Below are 22481 nucleotides of genomic sequence, written 5' to 3'. Positions count from 1 at the left end.
AACTGTTACAATATTAGAAAAAACTCACTGTTAAAGGGTTGCAATTATGTTCCACAATGTCATAGTTAGTTATAAACTGGACCCATGTTTAGTTCACTTAATATCGCTACACTAAGTGAAGCTTAAGATGGAATGGCGGACCATTTTAAGTCAAATACCTCTATTGAATGTTGAGTAAGCTTTTATTATAATCCATAAAAGGTCAATTATTTCATTGACTTTAAAATATCTTTAAAATATCTAATTGATAATGTAACCGTTAAGTCATGAGTAAAAGATAAAAGTTACATAGGGACAGTCAACAGGTGTTGAACATTCATTACCCATGATGCATCAGTTCATTTTGCAGTTCATGTATAATCAGAGACATCAATTATGTCTCTCATGTAATGCATTACTTTACATGTACTCAAGATTTATTCAAACTGTTTCTTAAATAATTTACGGTTTCTCTTCTAATGCTCAACCTTTAGTAGTGAAATAACATAAATTAAGACTGTGTTTTTCCTAGCCTCAAAGTCAGAAAAACAAAATATTATTGGTTGTCTCTGAAGGATGCTATAACTGAAAAAGAACATTATCTTCATAAAAAGAATCATTTTTTTAATCAGAAAATGAATGATATATCAAAATTTTATAGGAAATATAAGATTGGTCAATAGTGGTCTTGTTTTGAGATACCTTATAGTGCATCTGAAAAACAAACCCTTTTATTAGGAAAACAATGTCTATATTTTTAAATACAGAACCCCAATTAAGTCATTCAGATGTTAACAAAATAAACATATATGATAGGTTGATGCACACATATATAAATGTTACTGACAGTCACCCAACAAGTTCTGCATACTGTCTATAAGAATTAAACACTTGAATTTTCACCTCTCTCAAAAGACACTTTATCATCAACAATAATACAAAAATCATTTCAAAGAAACAAAGCTTTTCGGAATTCATCCTCATGAGAGAAAACCCTCAGGACAACCAATGGATGATACAGCAATTTGATAAATTAATAACTTGTAAACAATACCCTGGAAGCTAAGCATCATGATAATGAAAGTCACCTTATGCTAATAAAATTTCATATGTAAATACTTATATTATCATTTCATATCAGGATGAAAGTGGGTACTAATCCCTTTGAAACAGATCTAGTCATTCTTTCAGATGGTTTTAGGGATTGACGAACTTCTAGATAAATAAATTGAAGGAAAAATATGCCTCTTTATTTTGTAATGCACTTTTTGTCACTGTCATTTTACAAAGTGCCCAACTCTCCCCCTTGTCTGGAATGGTGGTGTAACAGCACAACATAGATCATACTTAGTTTACTTTTTTCTTATCTTATTCAACACAAACAATAATAATGAGTTTAACCTCAAAGAATAGTTTTCATATTTTAAGTGTTCATTTAAAATTATGTATACCCCTAATAATACCATTCAGAAAATTTATATTCTATTTCAAGAAAAGTGTCATATTCAGTTTTTAAAGGTTTTTTTCCTCCTGACATGCTTATCATAGAAGATTATGATCAAAACATGAATTATTTATTTATCTAGTCAAATATCATAGAGAGCATATTTCTCAGAAACAATTTGCATAACATTTACACCATTTGGTCTCTAGCAGATCTGGTTTTCTAATTGGCAATCATGACTTATCTTATATAGTTCTATTTCAAATCAAAAACAATTTTGTACATTTAAATAATTATGCTTTCATGTTGATATTCATTTAGCCAATACTAGAGTCTCTATTGTAAAAGGTAGCAAGAGTGCACATGCTCAAACTTCTTGCCTGCTTTACTGGTCATGATTCAATTTATGTTGAAAGCCTTTAAAATGAAGGTTTAATGTTCTACAAATATCACATAAACATTTAACTGTCAATGATCCAGTTACATGAGGTTATGGTCAGATGAACTCTGCCAGACTGACAAGTACATCATTCAATACACCCAACACAGTTAACCTATTGCTTATAGTATCTGTGAAACATACCTAAAAATGAAAACTAAACATGTACAAAAACCTTTTTAAAATATAGCACAATTAAGCTCAACTCTTCTCATACTTTGAAAATTGTAAGACAATGCAAACATTGCAACAATGTTATTTCCACTATAAAGTTAACTAAAAAAGAATTTCTTAGGTTAGTATGTATAAGACAGGTCAAAAGCAAAAGTTGTCAAAAGAGTTTATTGTTATTTAGATATGACTGTAATATTTTCTGTCTATAAAAAATTACATAAAAAATGTGGTGCACACTGAATAACCCAGGTAGTGGGTTATTTTAAAGTGTGCACCACATTTTTTATGTTATTTCAAATAGACAGAAAAAAAATACAGTCATTCCTTATAATTAAATTCTAAATTCCATATTTCATGTAAATCATGAAAAGCGTTGACATCACAGTCACATGAAAAAATTGTGTCTCTGAGCTGATAGACAAAACACTGTCAGCCAATCAGAAGACATGTTACATCCAAAATTAAATCATAAGAAGGTCATTACAGGAATTCAACTCATTGATAATAAATATTATTATTCATCCACAATACATCTCTAGATTCCATATATATATTATACATGGATATAAAAATCATGTTAAATTAAATGAATTTTTTATGTAAATTATTTCATTATCACAAAGTCATCGGAACACTTAGTGATGGTTAATCCAGCATTTAATCTATAAGATCACAGCCAATGGAGGATAATACTATCAAAAGAACAAAGAACATTTATGAATATCTACGAATACACAATGAATACATATCTAATGTCTTGAATATTTTATAATGTTACACTTTTCAGGCCAAACTTACAATACAGTCAATTTACAATTTTCAGCTACAACTTTTTTTGGATAAAATGAAAGAAGTACAGCAGTTTTGTCAATTTGGTTTGTTTAAACAGTCAGCTACTACTTTAAAATTGAGAAAGGAAATGGTGAATATGTCAAAGCGACAACCACCCGACCATAGAGCAAACAACAGCCGAAGGCAACCAATGGGTCTTCAATGTAGCGAGAATTCCCGCACCCGTAGGTGTCCTTCAGCTGGCCCCTAAAATATGCATAATAGTACAGTGATAATGGACGTCATACTAAACTCCAAATTATACACAAGAAACTAAAATTTAAAATCATACAAGACTAACAAAGGCCAGAGGCTCCTGACTTGGGACAGGCGCAAAATTGCGGCGGGGTTAAACATGTTTATGAGATCTCAACCCTCCCCCTATACCTCTAGCCAATGTAGAAAAGTAAAACAATAACAATACGCACATTAAAATTCAGTTCAAGAGAAGTCCGAGTCTGATGTCAAAAGATGTAACAAAAGAAAATAAATAAAATGACAATAATACATAAATAACAACAGACTACTAGCAGTTAACTGACATGCCAGCTCCAGACCTCAATTAAACTGATTGAAAGATTATGTCTTCATCATATGAATATCAGGTACAATCCCTCCCGTTAGGGGTTTAGTATCATACTATCATAAAATATATGAGAAGAACATAACCCGTGTCATGCCAACAACTGTTTTTTTAGAAATAAATGTGTTTAGTTCCGATGCAAAGACCCTATCAGTGAATCAATGTTAAAGCCAAAATATGCAATCTTTAATGACCTGACAACAGTATCGTAACTATATCCCCTTTTAATAAGTCTATTTAAAGGTTTTGTTAGTTTCTGAGGAGAATACTGACATTTTTGTGCTTTATAAAGAATATTTCCATAAAATTTTGGATGTGAAATACCTGAACGTATAAGATGTCTGCATGTTGAGTTATATTTACGAATTATTTCCTTATACCGGTGATAAAATTTAGTAAATGTTTTGACCAGTTTGTGATATCGAAAACCCTGGTGTAATAATTTTTCAGTAATACATAAATTTCTCTCGCTAAAATTTACTATTTTTCTCAATCAAATAGTTATTTTTTTTTTTATCTTGGATCAGTTTCTTGACATGCAGTTAGTAGAAATGTCTCATTGCTCCTCAGGTACATGATGAGAGCCCTGAAGTAAGTTCTAGACTACCCAAATTTTATTGACCAAGATTTGTAAAGGACGCTTAAAAGCATGAAAATTAAATGGTCCTGTCTCTATATATAATCTGGTAGAGTATTCTTTTTCAAAATAAAGATTTATTTAAAATGAATTTACTTTTCAAAAATCTGTATGGATGCATTAAAGTGAATTATTTTGATGTAATATACTGAAATTTGAAGTACCATAAAATCTAAATCTTTACTACTGGAGGTGCAAAAGTCATACTATCTTCATATTTCAATGCATAAAAAGTATTTGAAATACTGCCAGATAAAACAACTTAGTATACCCATAGGAGATCAAAGTACCTATAATCTATCAGTGATCACTATGATACAAGGTTTTAACTAGAGTATGAATATAAAAGTACTGACGGATTAATAGCATAAAATACAAGATATGGCCAGCTCCACTTGAAAAACATTTAAAATGAACTTTAAGAGGCTGATAACCTCTGTGAAAATACCTGACATATACTGTACCTGATAGAAAGGTGTAAATATTCTTACCCTATTTTAACATTATGACTGTCCAATTTCAATTGTTGGCAATGGCAAAGTGAAATATTCAGCAAAAATTATATTTTTTTATAAAGTTATTTCTTTTTATATTCAAGTCTATTGATTATCCGGGCTCACTTTATAAAAAATATTTTCAATAACATTAACGGTACCAATTTTCCTGCACCAGATGCGCATTTCGACAATACATGTCTCTTCAGTGATGCTCGTGGCCAAAATATTTGAAATCCAAAGCTTATATAAAAGATAAAGAGCTATAATCCAAAAGGTCCAAAAAGTATAGCCAAATCCGTGAAAGGAATCAGAGCTTTGCATGAGGGAGATACATTCCTTAATTTATAATAATTTCTAACATTTTGTAACAGCAAATTTTAATAACACAAAAAATCTGTATTTTCATGCCAGTACTGATAGGCTGGTGATACCCTCAGGGACTAACAGTCAACTGAGACTTTCCTCAAAATGAAGGCTATTTCAAATACTATCATTAAGTTATCTAAATTTACTGGTTGGATGGTAGCAAAAATTAAGAGACTTCATGAATCCTGTTTGAGTTGCTTTCATATTAGTGGTAACTTTTATCAAAATATTATACTCTTGTATCAATAAAAAGTATGTTCCATATTAAAATTTAAAAAACAAGAAAACAACAGGATAAGAATGTAACCTTAAGCAAAAAAAGTTTATAAAAATGTTAATAAGTGTTGTTTTTTTTAAAAAACTGAGTGAAATTTACATAGATAATAGTCCCATAAATGCCTATATGAATCATATCACAGTAAATATTTTAATTCAACAGTGCAGAAATATTATTCATACTGTAAAGACCAAAAATGCCACAACGGCAAAAATGATTCAACTGTTTTCCAAGAGAAGGCTTCAAGGATGATTAAAATTCACATTATAGAACCAAAGACATCTAAAATTTAAACTGCAAACTGATTTTGGGAGAAAAATAAATTACTAAAGAAGGTTTTACATGCACACAATCTCTCACAACAATCTATCATAAAAGATAAGGAAGGAGGAAGTAAATTCAAGTTAGAACCCAAAATATCTTAAATTCATATCAAAAGAAAAATAATTTCCTGAAGTAGATAATCTATAAAGACATACTTGCACTACAGTTCTGCATAAATGTTAATTGAAAAAGATTTGGTCACATACTGTTCAGACTAATTTGGATCTATAAATCCAAGGCACATGTTGGAAGAACGCCATTGTATTTGCATATAAAAGATCAGCATATACTATTCATATGAGTTCATTGTGGTCCATTGTTGACATGTTGTTAGGCAAAATTTCTGACTCTTTACAAAACATCCTTACTTTTGAGCCAGTCTGTTTCTTATACCACTATTTTAAAGATAATTTTAGAATTCATTATTGGTCCATTGTATGAAATATCGGTCACTGGAAATTTATGTAAAAACAAACAATCTTCTTCAGTTTTACTCATACACTATAGTTCTATTTAAGCAGCTGCATTCAATTTTATTGTGATGTAAAATCTAGGATTTAATTCAGAACTATATTTCTCCCAGATAAGCCTCACTATTAGCCTCCTGAGCTCTTTTTATACCCTTTGATCCATATAAGACATAAACATCTAATGTGTTTTTGTAAATCACCTTAGAAGTAGTACAATATATCACAACATTTCATTTATTTACAGTAAACATGGTCATTTATTTTTATGTGAAAATGTAAAAATTGTTTAGTATTTGACAACAAGGAATTTCATACAAAAGAAATCGCCATCTAACAGTAAGCGGAGTAAGTTTAAGAATTCCACAGCTTTAGATTAAAACGATAGGTACAATACTGTTCATTCAGTTCAACTATTGAACTGGTTGTTGCTCAGTGCAGTGGTACAAATAAATAAGAATTTAACAAGAATTTTCCATAAGGTCTGATAAAGTCATCATGTAAGGTCATATATAGCTACAATTGAATAATCCGTAGACATTCTTAATCTATGGTGTGCATTTTATTCTTAAAACAGACAAAAAGTCATGATCAGTACAAAATAGTCACTTACAATCTTTGACATAAAAACTTTAGGGGAGACAATCAGTTCTTTGACCTATCAAATCACCTAGCATTCATCTATTTATCGCCATTGATTTCATACAGACACATCAAAATATCAATTTTGAGCAAATATATGGTACCTAAGGGTTTAGAACACTTTAATATGAGGAATGAACTTTTTGTTGTTGAAACTGGCAAAACAAAATTTTATGGTCACCTGCCTTTTATTAGAAATTACATGAGAAAAATGTTCACTTTATTGCCCCTAAAAATGTGAGTGTTGCAATTGCTGAACTATTTACTATCCAATGGAATAACATGCTATAAAACTTTTTTTTAAAGTGTATAACACTCTGGAAATACTTCACTTTAACACCAGTGCATTTTATTATATTAAGTACAATACTTCGGGCTATTTTCTTTCTCATAGGGTTAAAATAGTCTGCATTATTGCCTTGGATAGCTAATTATGATAGTTCAGCAATTGCAGCACTCACATTTTTAGTGGCATCGTAGTAATAGACACTATAGCGGAATATTTTTTGAAAATTCAAAAGTCTACAGACATTTATCATTGTAAAAACAATTTGATTCATTGTTGATTCAACAAGTGTAATTAAATATCAGAATGATCTTTATTCCTGTACAACTGTCCAAACCACCAACTATCTTCATTTGTTACCATGTTTCATTATCTGAGATAACTCTAAATAGAGCTGGGTTATCACCCCTTACATAACTTTATACTTTTCAGCTACTTAACAATATCATTTTATCAGTTACTGCCTGAAATTTTATCCTTCACAACTATAAAGTTATCATAAACAAACTGGAATAATCAGAACTTTTATCAATAAAGACCCTTCTTCACATTCATCTATAGAACATCATATGATAAGCTTCTTTTGTCAAATAACTCTATCCTCTTATTGAAATATTTCACATTCATTTATTTTCAATGTTAACTAATATTCTGTCTCCCTCGGGCAATGTTGACATTTGATCTCAAGCATTTGATGATTTTTGGTTATTCTTTAAATGTCTTTTTTGGTCATATAGCTACTAAAATATTCATTCATTATTGGCATTGAATCAAGTTTTGATTTGACATTACTACATTGTAATGGGTTAAATCCAGATAAGCGCTTTGGACACCCATTCTTTTACAGAGATTTTTTTTTAATTTCTCTGCATTCTCTGAATATAATTAGCAGGACACCCCAAAATGTATGCTTTATTTGAGCATATTTAAGATATATCCCTCAACTATGGCAATTCACACCTGTGTCAGGTTTATAACATGAGACATAAATCTGGAACTTGGCTACATATTTCATAGACCTCTTTTAATTGTGGAACAGTTACACTGTATTTTGACTTTTTGGTGTTTTTCGGTTGTCTGTGTCATTGGGCTGCTGTCTGATTGGTGAACACTTACATCTGCTCTTATTCATTTTTGTTATGAAATTATGAAGAGTGTCTATATATGCTTCTCTACATTTATTTTGTCAATATACAGTGGCAGATCCAGAACTTTTTATAAGGGGGAGGGAGGGGCACTGACTGCCATAAGAAGGGGGCCCTCTACAGTCATGTTTCAGTGATTCCCTATATTATAATCAACCAAATGTTTCCAACAAAAGGGAGGGGGGCCTGGCATAGCAATGAAAAATTATGAAATTCTATCTAAAATTCTACATCAATGAATAGCATTTCAGTCAATTAAACAAAAAATATAGAAGATGTGGTATGATTTTCAATGATACAATTCTCCACAAGGGACCAAATGAAACAAAAGTTAACAGCTATAGGTAACCATGCCACCTTCACAATCAGCAAAGCCCATACCACAGAGTCAGCTATAAAAAATATGTTTTCTAATACAATTCATTCCTACTTCATCAATGTCAAGTAATATGTTAAATTTACCGATGTAATAGTTATTGAAAATGTTTTCCTGATTAATCACTGGTTAATTAATTACAAAACATCAACAGCATGTTTTGTCACATTCAGATGGATGGCTTTTATGAGATTGCTTGGAAATATCAGAAATCAGAAATTTTCCATCTCTCACACACAATTTAGAAAAATCAAGTAAATTCTTGCATTCTTCCAAAAGATGTAAATAAAATACCAGTTCATCTTACAACTATTCCAAGGCTATTATCTACATGGACATCAAACAACTATATTATGTGTCAATAAAGAAAATTTATTACAAAATAAGGTGTAAAACTGTCAATCAACGCTTTTACTTTGTCAAAATGCTTTTTTTAAGACAAGATGACATTTATTCGCAAATATGAATCAACCTTTCACCCTTAGGTGAATAAGAATCCAATATCATTAATAAATGAATATTGCAAAAACACATGGATGAAAAATTGATCTTAATAGAAATAAATATTACTAAGCTGCTAATAACTCTAAGGTTTTCCAGTTACAAATATTTATTCAAATCCAATTTCTTCCAGGATAATACGAAACTTTTTTTGAGATTCCAGAAAAAAAACACAATTTGATAATATCTTATCTAATACATAGCATTTTTGGTAGAAAAGTATTTCTTCTTAATATTGTTATCTTTTTTGAAAAGAGCCATATAAAAATGCCACTTTAACTAACATATTTTTTTAACACTCTTCGGCAACCAATAGTGTCATTTGTACTAGAAACTTTTCCTATAATTAGTCAGACCAATTTTTTGTTCAACACTATTCTTGTCATGTATAAGGAACATTTTATTGTTGATATTATTTTGTGACAGAAAATTTTATTGATAACAAACTACGTGCAATAATAAACAAATGAATCGTAATAAATGACTCCCAAATGCAATTCAATGCAAAGAGACTCTAGAATTTCTTCCTTATAGTAACACTAAAAATGTAATAACTTCAATTTACACAAAAAAAATTATCAGATATAAAGATTGTTATATACCTAAAATGAGTATATCAAAATATAGTCAGAAACCAAGACAATCATTTACAAAAAAAATTTCATTACCCATCCATTCACAGTTGTATGTTCTTTTTTATAGTCATAGTTTTGCAATTTGCAATTTTAAAAGATTATGTATTTCTCTCGCATAAATACCCACCCCCCCCCCCCCCCCAAAAAAAAAAGATTCATTTTCTGCACTGATTGTAATTTATATATAATGATTGCATTTTTAGCCTTTTAATGGTTTTAGCAATAATAATAAGGTCTACAATTTCATGGAAAATATATAATTTACAAACGATAATTCATATTATACATACCTTCTTTATGATCTTCTTATTCCATCATCATCATCGTTTGTCAATTCACCATACTTTAAACAATGCAAATTAATAAAATATTCCTTTGTGATTTATCCTGTTACAAAAAATCAGAAATAAAATCCTAATCAAACACGACTATAACACGTATATTTCCCTGAAACACAACGTATTTAGTGAATAATTCAGGAAACAATAACAATGATTTTTACCTTCCAGTCGTACAGGTAAACTGAGACCTATATAACAAGCATATGTCCAGGTATGAGTAGGGGGAATTATCTACAGATATGATTAGATCCTTAAGGAAAATGAAAGGGTGATAAAAACACTATTCATGGCATCAATCTAATTTTATTGACCTTATGATAAAAGTTAACAAAGGTTTGACATTGTTGTGCTATATGTGATGTCTTGCGCTATATTTGATGTCTTCTTCTTGAATGTTATCTTGTTTATTTCTAATTTCACTTTTGTATTGCTGTATAATTTCTCACTTTTAAAGTTTCTATCCTTGGTTTTAACCTTGGCAATTTTTTCAATTGAAAATGTGATATGTAAGACACAAAAACACAGATTTTAATGTGCATTTTCCAGAGCAAATATAAGTGGTTAAAATTGAAAAAAACTCTTCATTTCAAAATTTCTTTTAATCCAATTAGTTTCTTTGAAGCATGAGAAACAGTTTTTCTCATTTACCATAATTAATTTATTCTATTTTTTTTGTGATTTCCTACAAACCAATGAACCATTACACTTCTGCATTATACAGCAGAAGTTTAACATAGATTCTCACATCTGGTCAATTACTTTTGATTCTAATAATTAAGTGGTATAAAAACCTGATAGCTGCTTACAATAAAATACCAATGATACTAAAGAAAGTAAGCCTACTTGATGAAGACTGTACACTGACCTCAAGATTTCATGTGTTACTAATGTGTCATGAGGTTGCTGTCTCTCATATGCAAACATCACATCACATTTTATTTATATTGATTTACAGTGATTTTAATGAGCTTCATTGATTGTTGTTTGCTTAACTTCCAGTGGCAAATATTTCATGGATAGATTTGAATGAGCTATTTTGATTTTAGTAGCTACTAATTTTGTAAGATTCTATATGCGTCTGCTGTTCTTTACTTCAATAAATCTGACCATACAGTGACAAAAAAATCTGTAACAAGTTGAAGCTCTTTTTAATGATTACGTTATTCTTTCAATTCACCAAACAAAATTTTCAGGAGCTATTCACTGTACATTTTAAGATACATGTTTTTTTTAGACCAAATACAGCAGTTTATTTTACCTACTGAATAAGAGTTATCATCAGGTTTATATTTACATGAGCAACACAACTAATACATCAGGCCCGTAGCCAGGAACTTCCAAGGGGGGGGGGGGTTATTTGGACCCACGAACTCGACTTTAACAGTCACAATTCGAACAGAACGTTGACTTTAACAGTGCTTATTTGTTTTCAAGGGGGGGTTTGTCCAACCCCTCGAAACCCCGCTGGCTATGGGTATGTGCATGGAGCAGGATTGTTTTCAACTTACAAGTTTGAACATACCTTTGGTATCTTCTTACTCTCTTTTCAGAGTTGGTATGTCATGATACGATCCACAAAAACATAGACATTTTTTTTTTGGTTATGCAGTGGTTAACTGCCTCATCATATCTACCACATATATCATTTTGTTCCTATTTTACTGATAAAACAGAATCACAGTTGGTCTTAATAGATCTGCCTCTTATGTAATACTTAGTTATCCATTTAAATTTGAAATTATTATCTTTGAACAATGTCCTTTGTGTAAAATCAGTTGTGATTATAAAAAAAAATTTACATGTACCTTTCTTCTCTAAAAGGTTAAGCATCCAGCTACTGATGGTTACTTTATGTAAAGTTGGAGTGGCACTTTTGTCTTATTTGTTTATCTGGAAAATAAAAAAGCACATTAAATAAAAAAAATAAAAATTAACCAATATAAATAAAATTACCATGAAGAAAATAGTACTCTTGTTTATCCTTTAATGCTTTGCATTTCAGGATGAACAGAATTACAGGCCAGTATTGTACTGTAATAATGGATTTATATGCTCATCTAATGTGAAATTTAAAGCTTTTTAAAACATCAAAAACAAATTGAATAGAATTTGGAAACTTTTTGACCTAAACATATTCCAATAAAATTGAGAAAGGAAATGGGGAATGTGTCTAAGCGACAACAACCCGACCTTAGAGCAGACAACAGCCAAAGGTCACCAATGGGTCTTCAATGTAGCGAGAATTCCCGCACCCGTAGGTGTCCTTCAGCTGGCCCCTAAAAATATGTATACTAGTACAGTGATAATGGACGTCATACTAAACTCTGAATTATACACAAGAAACTAAAATTAAAAATCATACAAGACTAGCAAAGGCCAGAGGCTCCTGACTTGGGACAGGCGCAAAATTGTGGCGGGGTTAAACATGTTTATGAGATCTGAACCCTCCCCCTATACCTCTAACCAATGTAGAAAAGTAAACGCATAACAATCCAAACCCATCACATAATTAGTCATGCGAATATTTGTCAAATTATTATGTTATTTCTCTTTGAAATATAAATTGCTTTTGATTTTAACTATCATACATGTATTTCTAGCACTCACTGGCAAAACATGCATTAAAATCAATATTTTCAATTTCAACAAAATATATTCATTTTTTAAGTCTATGAAGTCCATTTGGTAGAAATAGACCCCAATGGAATGATGAAGACTAGGTATAGCAGTACAACAGTGATAGACAAATTTTGATTGCTGTCAAATTTTAAACAAATTCTAATTTTGAGGTCATAGTCACAGAAACCTATAAAAACATAATTATAAAATTCTTGGTGCAAACATGGCATCATATAGCCAATCTTTTTAAATATATACATTTGTTTCAAGAATAAGTTCAACACTTTTGTTTGCTCTCAGTTGTGTAAAATGCATTAGCTATTCCGGTTAAGCTGTAGCCTGTATCCTCATATTTTGAAATTCTACGTCTCATCATTCATATTTTCTTTGCATGTCATATTGTAATATTATGGATCCATAGTAAACTATATTCAATATACCAAAATAAACAAAAATCAATGTTTATGATCACAACATCCAAGTATTGCATAAAATGTCATTTTTTTGGAATGGCATTGTTTGTTGATACATAATAGCAGAACACTTTATTGTGATTTTTTTTTGTAAATTCCTTGTTTTGATTTTGATAAATATGTATGCTCTAATATGGTTACCTCATGAACATACTATATGGCCTACACAAATTAATTTTGCATTTAAAATATTTACAATAACAAGGACTCTAAAATATACATAATTCCATCTTTACCTATAAGGGAATATCCCAATAAAATCAGTTATAATCAGGTTAACAACAAAATCAAATCTAATAAAAATCGTATAAAATGACCTCTGGTCAGACAAGGTAATGATCAATTTTTCAATCAATCATGTTAATGTGAAGTATATCCCAAATATATATAAATTATCATCTAAGCTATTTTACCTTAAGTTACCTGTACAAGGACTCCACCCTACCTATAGGTCACATGAAGACCATCTTTTTTTTAAGAATGATTTTTCTAGTTTGTTTTAGATCTTGTTATGGTAAAATGTTACAGATGTGTGCTGTAGGTTGACCTCTTTTTAAAAGAAAATGGGAATTTTTTCAATAGCCTAATGACACACTTTAGAGTAAGGGATACAGGGATCAAAAAGGGGGAGTATGGGATAATAAAGGAATATAAAAAAAAGTCTGGTGTAAGAAAAAGAAAGATAAAAAAAGATGGAAAGTGGGTTAAATAATACACAAAAAGCAAGAATTAAGGGGTTTCATGAATTTTTTTTTTTTCTGCAGGTCTTTGCAGAAAATCTGCTTGTCATCACTATTACATGTTTTGTAATTCTTTTGCAAAATAACAAAAAAACTGTGTTGGTCATTTGCAAGATTTTGGTGGCAAAAAACCTTGGGACCACCACTTTTTGAAAACTTTTGGGATTTGGGAAATGAGCACCCCCAAGTGTCACCCATGAATGATCTGATTTCCTGTTTTCCAGTTTTAGCTTAAATTGGCTACAGTAACCTTTATAATAAGGAAATCTCCAAAGACCTCAAGTATGTAATTGGAGAAAAATTTACATAATGAATTGCCTCTTAAAGTTGTTTTCAATATTTGTAATGAATACCATAAAATCACTAAATATAACTAATTTCTACTAAAGAAATTCTCATTAGAATATATCTCCATGGTAACCTTACATAAATCCATTGATTTCCTCTAAATAACAAAAGGTAGAAATAATCAAACAGGTAATGTTGACATGTATTAATATACCAGGAAAGAAGATAGCCCTGATTTAATTGTTTGTCTCACAGTAATTTAAAACTTGTGAAATTCACATGGGGCTTAAAACAAGCATGTTTGCATGAACACTTCATTGAAAAACATCATGAATCACAGAAAATAACTTTTCATGTCCTGATAAAATTATTATCAACATTACTTCTTTTTTACTTATTTTACAGCTATCTTTTCATATTCTATTATAAAATTCTGTCATTAAGTTATCTTTCTGTCCATGCACCTATTGATGCCCCCTCCCTCCCTCCCTCCCCCCCCCCCCCCCCCCCCCCCCCGGTAATTACAAAATGTGTCATTTTTCACAAATGTAGCTTGAAAACAAGCTCAGTGTGACATATAGACCATTTATTATATATTTTGTTGGAAATAGAAAAGTATGAAATACACTTTGACAAAACATGAAAAATTCTATCATTTTTTATGTTTTTACCCCATACTATATAAAGAATATAATGTAGCTCATAGTGGCCTTATTTTTTTTGGTGGGAAGGTAACTCTAAATCGTAGAAATGATTGTTGAGTTGAATTTTCTAAGACAATAAACCATAAAATATTGGTCATGTTACCTTAAGTTTATCTTAAGGGTGAGTCATTCCAATGTTAACATACATAATAAATTACAAGGCTTTATGCATATCTTATTCAATATCTGAGACCTTGATGTGAGAAAAAAACGAAGAAAATAAACACATATATATGAGCACGAACGAATATCCATGTCATTTCAATCAACTATGCACATTCAAACTAAAAAAACCTGCTCTGTTGATTAGTCAGCAAGGGCTTCAAAATGAATGAAAACTTACATGAAAATGATTTTAAAACTATTCAGAAATAAAGTGATGTCACAGATTGATTTGATTTTTGGTGTTTTAACGCCACATTTAAGCACTGCATTTAGGCTACTTTGTGACAGCTAGTTTTTGTTGGTGGAGGAAGCAAGAGTGTTCGAGAAACCATGATAGGAAAACTGACAATTCTAGTCAATTAAGATTGGAGTCGAGTGCACCTGCACGAGCATGGATTTGAATTTACAACATCAGTGTTGACTGGCTAGTGATTACAGTAGTAACTACTTAGACCACATGTGATGTCACAGAAGAAGGGTTTCATAAAGATATTCAATAAAAGATGATAGATACATGTATTCACTAGTGGCTATACATGTAACTTGAAGGCTTGCATTGACCTACATGACAGATAATGATGGTGGAATGTCTATTGTCCAGTGGCAAATTATATGAATATTCAGGATGGCATCATGATAATGTGATATAAATATAGACCCTGTTTTGTTTGAGACTGACACACTGAGTCAAATTTTCAACAGGCTAGCTCACAAAGTAAAAGTTCAAAGTAAGACATGTCACCATTCCCAGGCATATTATTCTGACTCCTAGCCTAAATGCTAAAGATTAAAGGAGAGGCAGTCTAAATTTTCTAGTTTTCTATTTGACCTTTCTGAGATTTGAACTGAGAATATCCTGCAATTGAGGCAAGCACTGTACTATGACACCACCGAAGAGCAGTAAGTCATTGATATTCAATATCTAGCAATATTGCCCTAATCAGATGCATGATTTCAAATAATAGAAATTTTAAAACAGAAAATGACATCTTTAAAATAATTGTCTTCAATGTATTTGTAAATTAGCATAAAAACAAAACATATTACACAACATATGAATTGATGTAAGTGTCAAAATCAAACATACAAAACATTAGGTGTAACTTTGTAATTATTTTACATTTGACAGTTAAATACAATGTGCACGAGTCTCTTCAAAACAAGTAGGAAGACACATTCCATCAAAGAACAAAAGTATAATGTTTTCCTTGTATGAAAATAATGCATTATAAGAGCAGATATTTATATACAACAAGCAAGATTGAAATCCCCCACGAACATAATAACATTATAAAAAAATTGCTTAAAAACATAAACTTTTGATAAAATGATACTTTAAAAAATCTAGCAAACTGTTTATAAATTCCTTTAGGCTTTTAATAGGCCATGTGTTACAGACAAACTTCTCGTTTGTAAAACCAGATGCCCATGTCTTCAAGCAAAGTATGTATGATCAATGGTCTGATCATGCTTCAATATTAAAATATGTGACATGATTTTAACGGTCCATAAAACATTGTACATGATGTGTTGATTTACACTGCACATAATCTGAAACTTATCTTGTTTTGACCCCTGAGAAAACCATGACAAACAAGAAAAGCATCCATAAAACTAAGATGCTTGATTTTTAAATCAATTATAATAAAAATTAAATCATAAAATTTAATTTAAGGTTTTAAAATTTTGAAACATATTATAAACCAATACATGTATAATAATAAGACAATAGACAGATTTGTTGGTTCTAATCTATATATTAAGAGAAAAGTAGAGATAAAAAACACAGAGGTATCAGAGAAGCTCATTTAAAACCAAATTTTCAAGTTTATTAAGCAAAAAATGTTCCTTATGATACTTATCATAGTTACCCTTCACTTACTGTACTATAATATAATAATGAAAACTATCAATGGATTTAAATGCAAAATGTAACCCTTCATTGATTCTAAAATGTAGGTCGCAGTGACTCAAGTGTACAAGTAATTTCTTGAAGTATATGGTGAGAGGATGCATGGTACCAGTTTGATATAACTGCTAATACCACCATTTCACCAGTTAGTAGAACGTAAAAATCATCAGTACATTTATATGGTATGGTAAAGTTAACCAATACATATATCTAATATACATATACAATGTAACAGACATCTGTTGTATTATATGTAAGAGGTTTATCATTTATATATACTTTTATCGCTATTTTCTTAAATTTTACTTTGATCTTTGTGTGTGATAATTCTCTATTTCAAAGGACTAAAAAAAAATTTCTCTGTCTAGTAGAGTTAGAAGACAATGATGTCATAAGTCAACATGATTGTTGTTGCCTTGAAAAATAGCAATAAACAGATTATATATAAACAAGAGGAAGTTTAACGGCAAAATCTCTCCTCAGAGCTATTGTGCTTATATGAGATTGTTACCACAAAAAACTCTATCTTGTTTCTAGCAAATTCAATTAAAAAGGGATTGTGTCTATGGGACACAGACGATGTCCCTGGACTGACATACATAAATACAGACAAGGGTATAACTTAATGTCCCCTCCTATATGGCATAATTACAGTTTCTTGCTTGATTAGATGTTGTTTGCAAAACATTCACTGGCAAATATTACATGGACAAGCAGGAAAATCCAGGAATGAACAATATGCCAATCTTATAACCAAATAGTGCATATCATGTACTTTTATATGAAAATTAAAATGATGGAATGTAACACATAATGCTCTTCTGCTTAAAGGTTGATCATATCTTATAATATTTATTCCACAACACTGCAATACTGATTCTATCTCAAAAAGTCAGTCACTTATTTCAAATAAAGAAAATTATTTTAACTGATGGCACCTGTGTGGGCACAACAGAAAATTAGTATAAACCATTACTGTCTTTGCATATAAAATTCATTTGTGTATAGCTTAGAAGTGTAAAGCTTACAGAGCTTTGCTATCGTGTTCCATGTAGAAATAATAAAATTAATATTGTGAGCCAATGCAATGTTTTTCTTTTAAACTTCAATACTAAAATACTGTAAATCAATCAGGTGTAACTTTATAAGAAAAAGTCAAATACTGAAATAGATCATTTGAAACTGTTTTCCTTTGTTACAAAAACGAGAGGCTCGTCTGATTCTGTATTGCTTTCCTGGCAAAAAATACCATTCTAATGAGGACTATAGGCCTTTAATTGCATACACTAGTTATTTTTGTGTTAATGATAATTTTTGCAGTTTTTAGATGACAGCCAAAAACTGCCAAAAAAATAAAAAATCAACATTTAAGGGGCCTGGCAACAACTCCAGAACAGGTTGTCTGATTTATAAAATCTAAAAGCAACAAATGCTGAAGGGAGAAATAAAACTTCTATGTCAAAGTGGCTCTGAAAAGTCAATGAAAGTATGAAAACAAAACCACAATAAACTGCAAAAATTTAAACTTAAGACTGATCCACATAAACTAAACAAATATTCAATGGGGTTCTCAATAGCTCTGAAATAGTAATTCCTGCTCTATTTGTCAAATGATCATGTTGCCAATGGTCACTAAAACTAACCTTCTTCCATATGCATACACTTACAAAAACTCAAAAACTGTGAAAATTGGTGAGAAAAATCTTTCAGGGGCAATAACTCTAAAGCATTTTGACAGATTTTGTTTCTCAAATGTTAGGGATAGATAGATCTTGTCTTAATGATTTGTTTTCAATTATAACTTCTGAGAGTATTCAAGAAAATGCCTAAAAATATAAAAAAAAAACCCAGACAAAATAGATATTTCAGGGGCAAATACTCCAGAACAGTTTGTTGTCATTTTCTCCATGTTCTCCAAATTTCCAAATAGATATATATTATTCATCTTGCTGTGTCAATCTTTATTTCCAATATACATTTTAACATAAAAATACATATACATTTAGTTTCAAAGAACTCCTAAAAAGGATAAAAGATTTCTAAAAATTTAGAAAAGATTTAGAGCTACAGACCTTTTTCTTTTTTAAAGTACCGGTAGTTTTTCCTCTAAATGACATATTTTCTTTTAATTTATAAATATTAGCAAAACCATGCTGTTTGCATGACCTATATGTTCTAATTTTAGCCACAATAGCCAGGTTGGTTGATCAACCAGGCTGAAAATCCTAAACTTCAAGGTACCAATTCTAAAGATGAAGCAGAGTTACTTCAGTTCCTATCTGTTCAGCAGTTTCAGACAAGGAACAGATTTTTAAAGAAAGTAAACAGTTACAACTGACAGATGTAAAGTGATGGCAATATCTCACCTGGCCCAAAATATAATTCTACAAAAACATGCTGTCAATGTCAAAAACATGGTATTTGGTGGTTAAAGACTTAATCTATAATCAACACAAGTTTATAATATCAAGCTTACTGCAAGTACATTGTGGTAATATTCTTATCAAAACCAATACATTTAAAAACAAAAAAAAGGTACTCGCATTGTTTTGAATAAGAGTTTAAAAGATGCATAATTACTGGATGAAATTTGACTATTATTTATCATCTATCTATATATATAGCTAATTGTCATATAATACAAATTATGTCAGGAATTGATTTAACACTGACTCATTAGACGCAATCAGTTTTACTAAAGTGTCACACCCTTAAAAGAAGAGAGCTGAAAATATCTGAATTTCTTCTAAGAAAAAATACTATACTGACCTTATATATTTCAAGCTCTTTAGTCAAATTCACAAACTATTCCAATTTGTTTTTTTCAAACCACATCTACAAACTAGAAAATGAAATCATAATATAAATACTCATGTAATAAGTATTGACAGTATAAGTCATTCTAGAATTCCTTTCTTCATACCTGTAAATAATCAATATACAATCAGCTGTTACCTATATAATGTGATTCTATCTCCCGTCATTTCAGTCATTTCAAACTGAAATTACATCTACCTGTTGAATTGGAAATTCTCTCAATATAACAATTTATAGTGAATACCAATTCAATTATGATATTTAAGAATTCATATTTTGAAATTAATAAATTTGCATGTTGCAGAATTTATAGAATATTACTTTCAAATGATTCATCATAAATAGAAAATATTATTTCTTACAAATTGACTAAGTAAAGGGGAATAACTCTAAAGCATTTTGACAGATTTTTTTTCTCAAATGTTAGGGATAGATAGATCTTGTCTTAATGATTTGTTTTCAGTTATAACTTCTGAGAGCATTCAAGAAAATGTCTAAAAATACAAAAAAAAAACAGCCAAAATAGATATTTCAGGGGCAAATGAGAACAATGTGTTGTCATTTTCTCCATGTTTCCCAAATTTCCAAATAGATATATATTGTACATCTTGCTGTGTCAATCTTATTTGCTTTCTTTGAATAAAATTGTTGAAACTACAAGAAAAGGGAAACCATAAAGTGGATGAAGTCACCAATAGCAGTAAGAAAATCAATATAAAAATCAATATGCTAATGTTCTTAAAATCTTTAAATTTTTGTTGAACATTTTTAACAGTTAGGGTGCCCATTTCCCTGTTCCTTTTCTGTAGACGGACACTGAGATATAGTATTTCATACAATTTTCTGTAAATTTGTATACTATTAACTGATTGCCAAAATGAATAATGAGTCCAGAATTTTTTCACTTAAACAAATTTAGAGCACACTAATGTGTTCTCTGAAGAAACACACCTCAGTCCAATTAGACAGATTTTTGTATCTGTGCACAGACCAGTAATCAGCTGACTTTTTCTCTTCATTTTTTTTTTTTTGTATAAATCTCTTGCATTTAATTGTTTAAATGATCTTTAAATTATACAAGACAACAAACTACATGTAACCTTGTGATAGCTTTATTTGTTTACGATGAAAATGACATCATATATATAAAGTTCTTAACACTTAAGGAAAAATATTAGATATTATGCTGGGAATTTTGTTATCGAATTTTGTTACAATATTTGTTTATTTATAATTAATTAAAAAAACACAGGAATCTTGTCCTGAACATGTATGAAATATTTGCCACTGGACATTATGCAACCAACAATCAAACCTTTTGGATACTTTACGTTATCTTGAAACAGGAGATTCATGTCAACAATCTAAAAAGAATTATCATTTCAACATGAAGAATTGGTAAAATTTGAATGAACACACAAATGAGCCTTGAAATCCGGTTTGCTAGCTCACTTTTTGAGGAAGCTCATTAGCTTGTTCTTTCATATTCTTATCACTTTTTCAAGTTCAGTTGATAAATTTCAGTTCAGATTTATATGATAATAGATATAGTCCTGTTACAAGATATCATTAAGTATTCAAAAGGTTTGCTTACCTGGTCCCCATAATTACTGAACTTATTACAAATAATTACAATAGCTTGAAAAGACTAATTTTTTTTTCTATTGTAACAGTTTAGTTCCTCCTCTGTAATGTTTTCATTGGTGGTGAATTTGTCACAGCAAATTTTTTCAGTCGATATATCACGGGTAGATTTATTCCAGAGGAGTGAACTTCTATCCATCTTATACAGATAGTATATAACAGTAAATCCTGTCCATTCATTTTTTTTACAAGTCTAAGCTTGTGAAATACAATCCCATTGCCTACTATGGTTCTTGCAACCTATATATACCTGACCATAATGATAAATGTGACACAATGGTAGAACATACTGGCATAATTTATCATTCAAAGGTTAGGGAGGTAATTATGGCAAATTTTCATTTACAAATATTTTTTTTATTCACTTATTTTGCTTATATACAAATACACTATTATTAGTCCATTTTTTATTTGCAAAGATTTATTTTTTTATTGACAATTTAATATTCTAACTTCCAAGGATAAAATTTCATGGCAAATGCCAATGGAAAAGATCTCACAATGAAATATTTTCCTGTATTTCTTACAATTTTATTTGTAACCTTTTTTCAACCAGATGAGATAGAATTTTGCTTTACAATAGACGGCCACAGAAAAAAAGTAGAATAGCCTTTCAAGATTTCATAACTTTTTGGACTAACTGAATTATAACTGATTTATATTTCTCTTCTATAATGACAAACATAACTATACAAAGAACACGTCTATTTATACCTATAGAGTAGACTATATAGTTTATTTCTTTGTTTCATTTACATTTACAATGATATGCGCTTAATTTTGCTGGATTTGAAGGCAAAAGTTCTATCAAAAGAAAACCAGTCTTCTTTTACACCTCAGCAGGTGCATAACTTGTGAGCACTGCATCCTGCTGCAACAACTTTCAAAACTGCTAACTTGAATTTTCCGCGCCGGAAGTTTACAAAACCTGTTGACGGACATCACCCGTCAGCAGTCGACGTTTTCTAAAAATAGAATAATATTTATAGAAAATTTTGGATTCTCCCCCATTGTAGCGTTGAGAACAATGTTTGCACTATACTGTTATAGTTGAAAAATTTTAAAACACGTCTATAATATTTAAACATGTTTTTATCTTTGGTTATTTTGTAATCTTTTTAATGGAAGAAATTATTGTCTTTTCACGCCGCTCAGTGAAAGGGGATTTCCAGTAA

The 22481-nt window shown here is 30.3% G+C and overlaps 1 protein-coding gene across 13 annotated transcripts in view; it reads right to left on the bottom strand.

The window, feature by feature from the left end:
• Window positions 1-22178, bottom strand: part of LOC139491122 (SH3 and multiple ankyrin repeat domains protein 2-like) — a 93889-nt gene extending 71711 nt beyond the window's left edge. For 9 of the 13 annotated variants that reach the window (XM_071278497.1, XM_071278506.1, XM_071278502.1 and 6 more), the window contains exons 1-4: window positions 22063-22178; window positions 19615-19687; window positions 11750-11834; window positions 9894-9990 (exon numbers count right to left, since the gene is read on the bottom strand). The gene's annotated coding sequence lies outside the window, so the exon portion shown is untranslated. Of the gene's footprint in view, window positions 1-9893; window positions 9991-11749; window positions 11835-19614; window positions 19788-22062 lie in introns of those variants that run through there. The other 4 variants (XM_071278498.1, XM_071278505.1, XM_071278511.1 and 1 more) reach the window with 1 other exon arrangement.
• Window positions 22179-22481: the final 303 nt, after the last annotated feature.

This window comes from Mytilus edulis, chromosome 10 (genome assembly GCF_963676685.1).
Source record: "Mytilus edulis chromosome 10, xbMytEdul2.2, whole genome shotgun sequence".
In the NCBI taxonomy this organism is placed as follows: domain Eukaryota; kingdom Metazoa; phylum Mollusca; class Bivalvia; order Mytilida; family Mytilidae; genus Mytilus; species Mytilus edulis.
The sequence above is the reverse complement of the archived record's forward strand: the minus strand, read 5'-3'. Positions and strand labels throughout refer to the sequence as shown.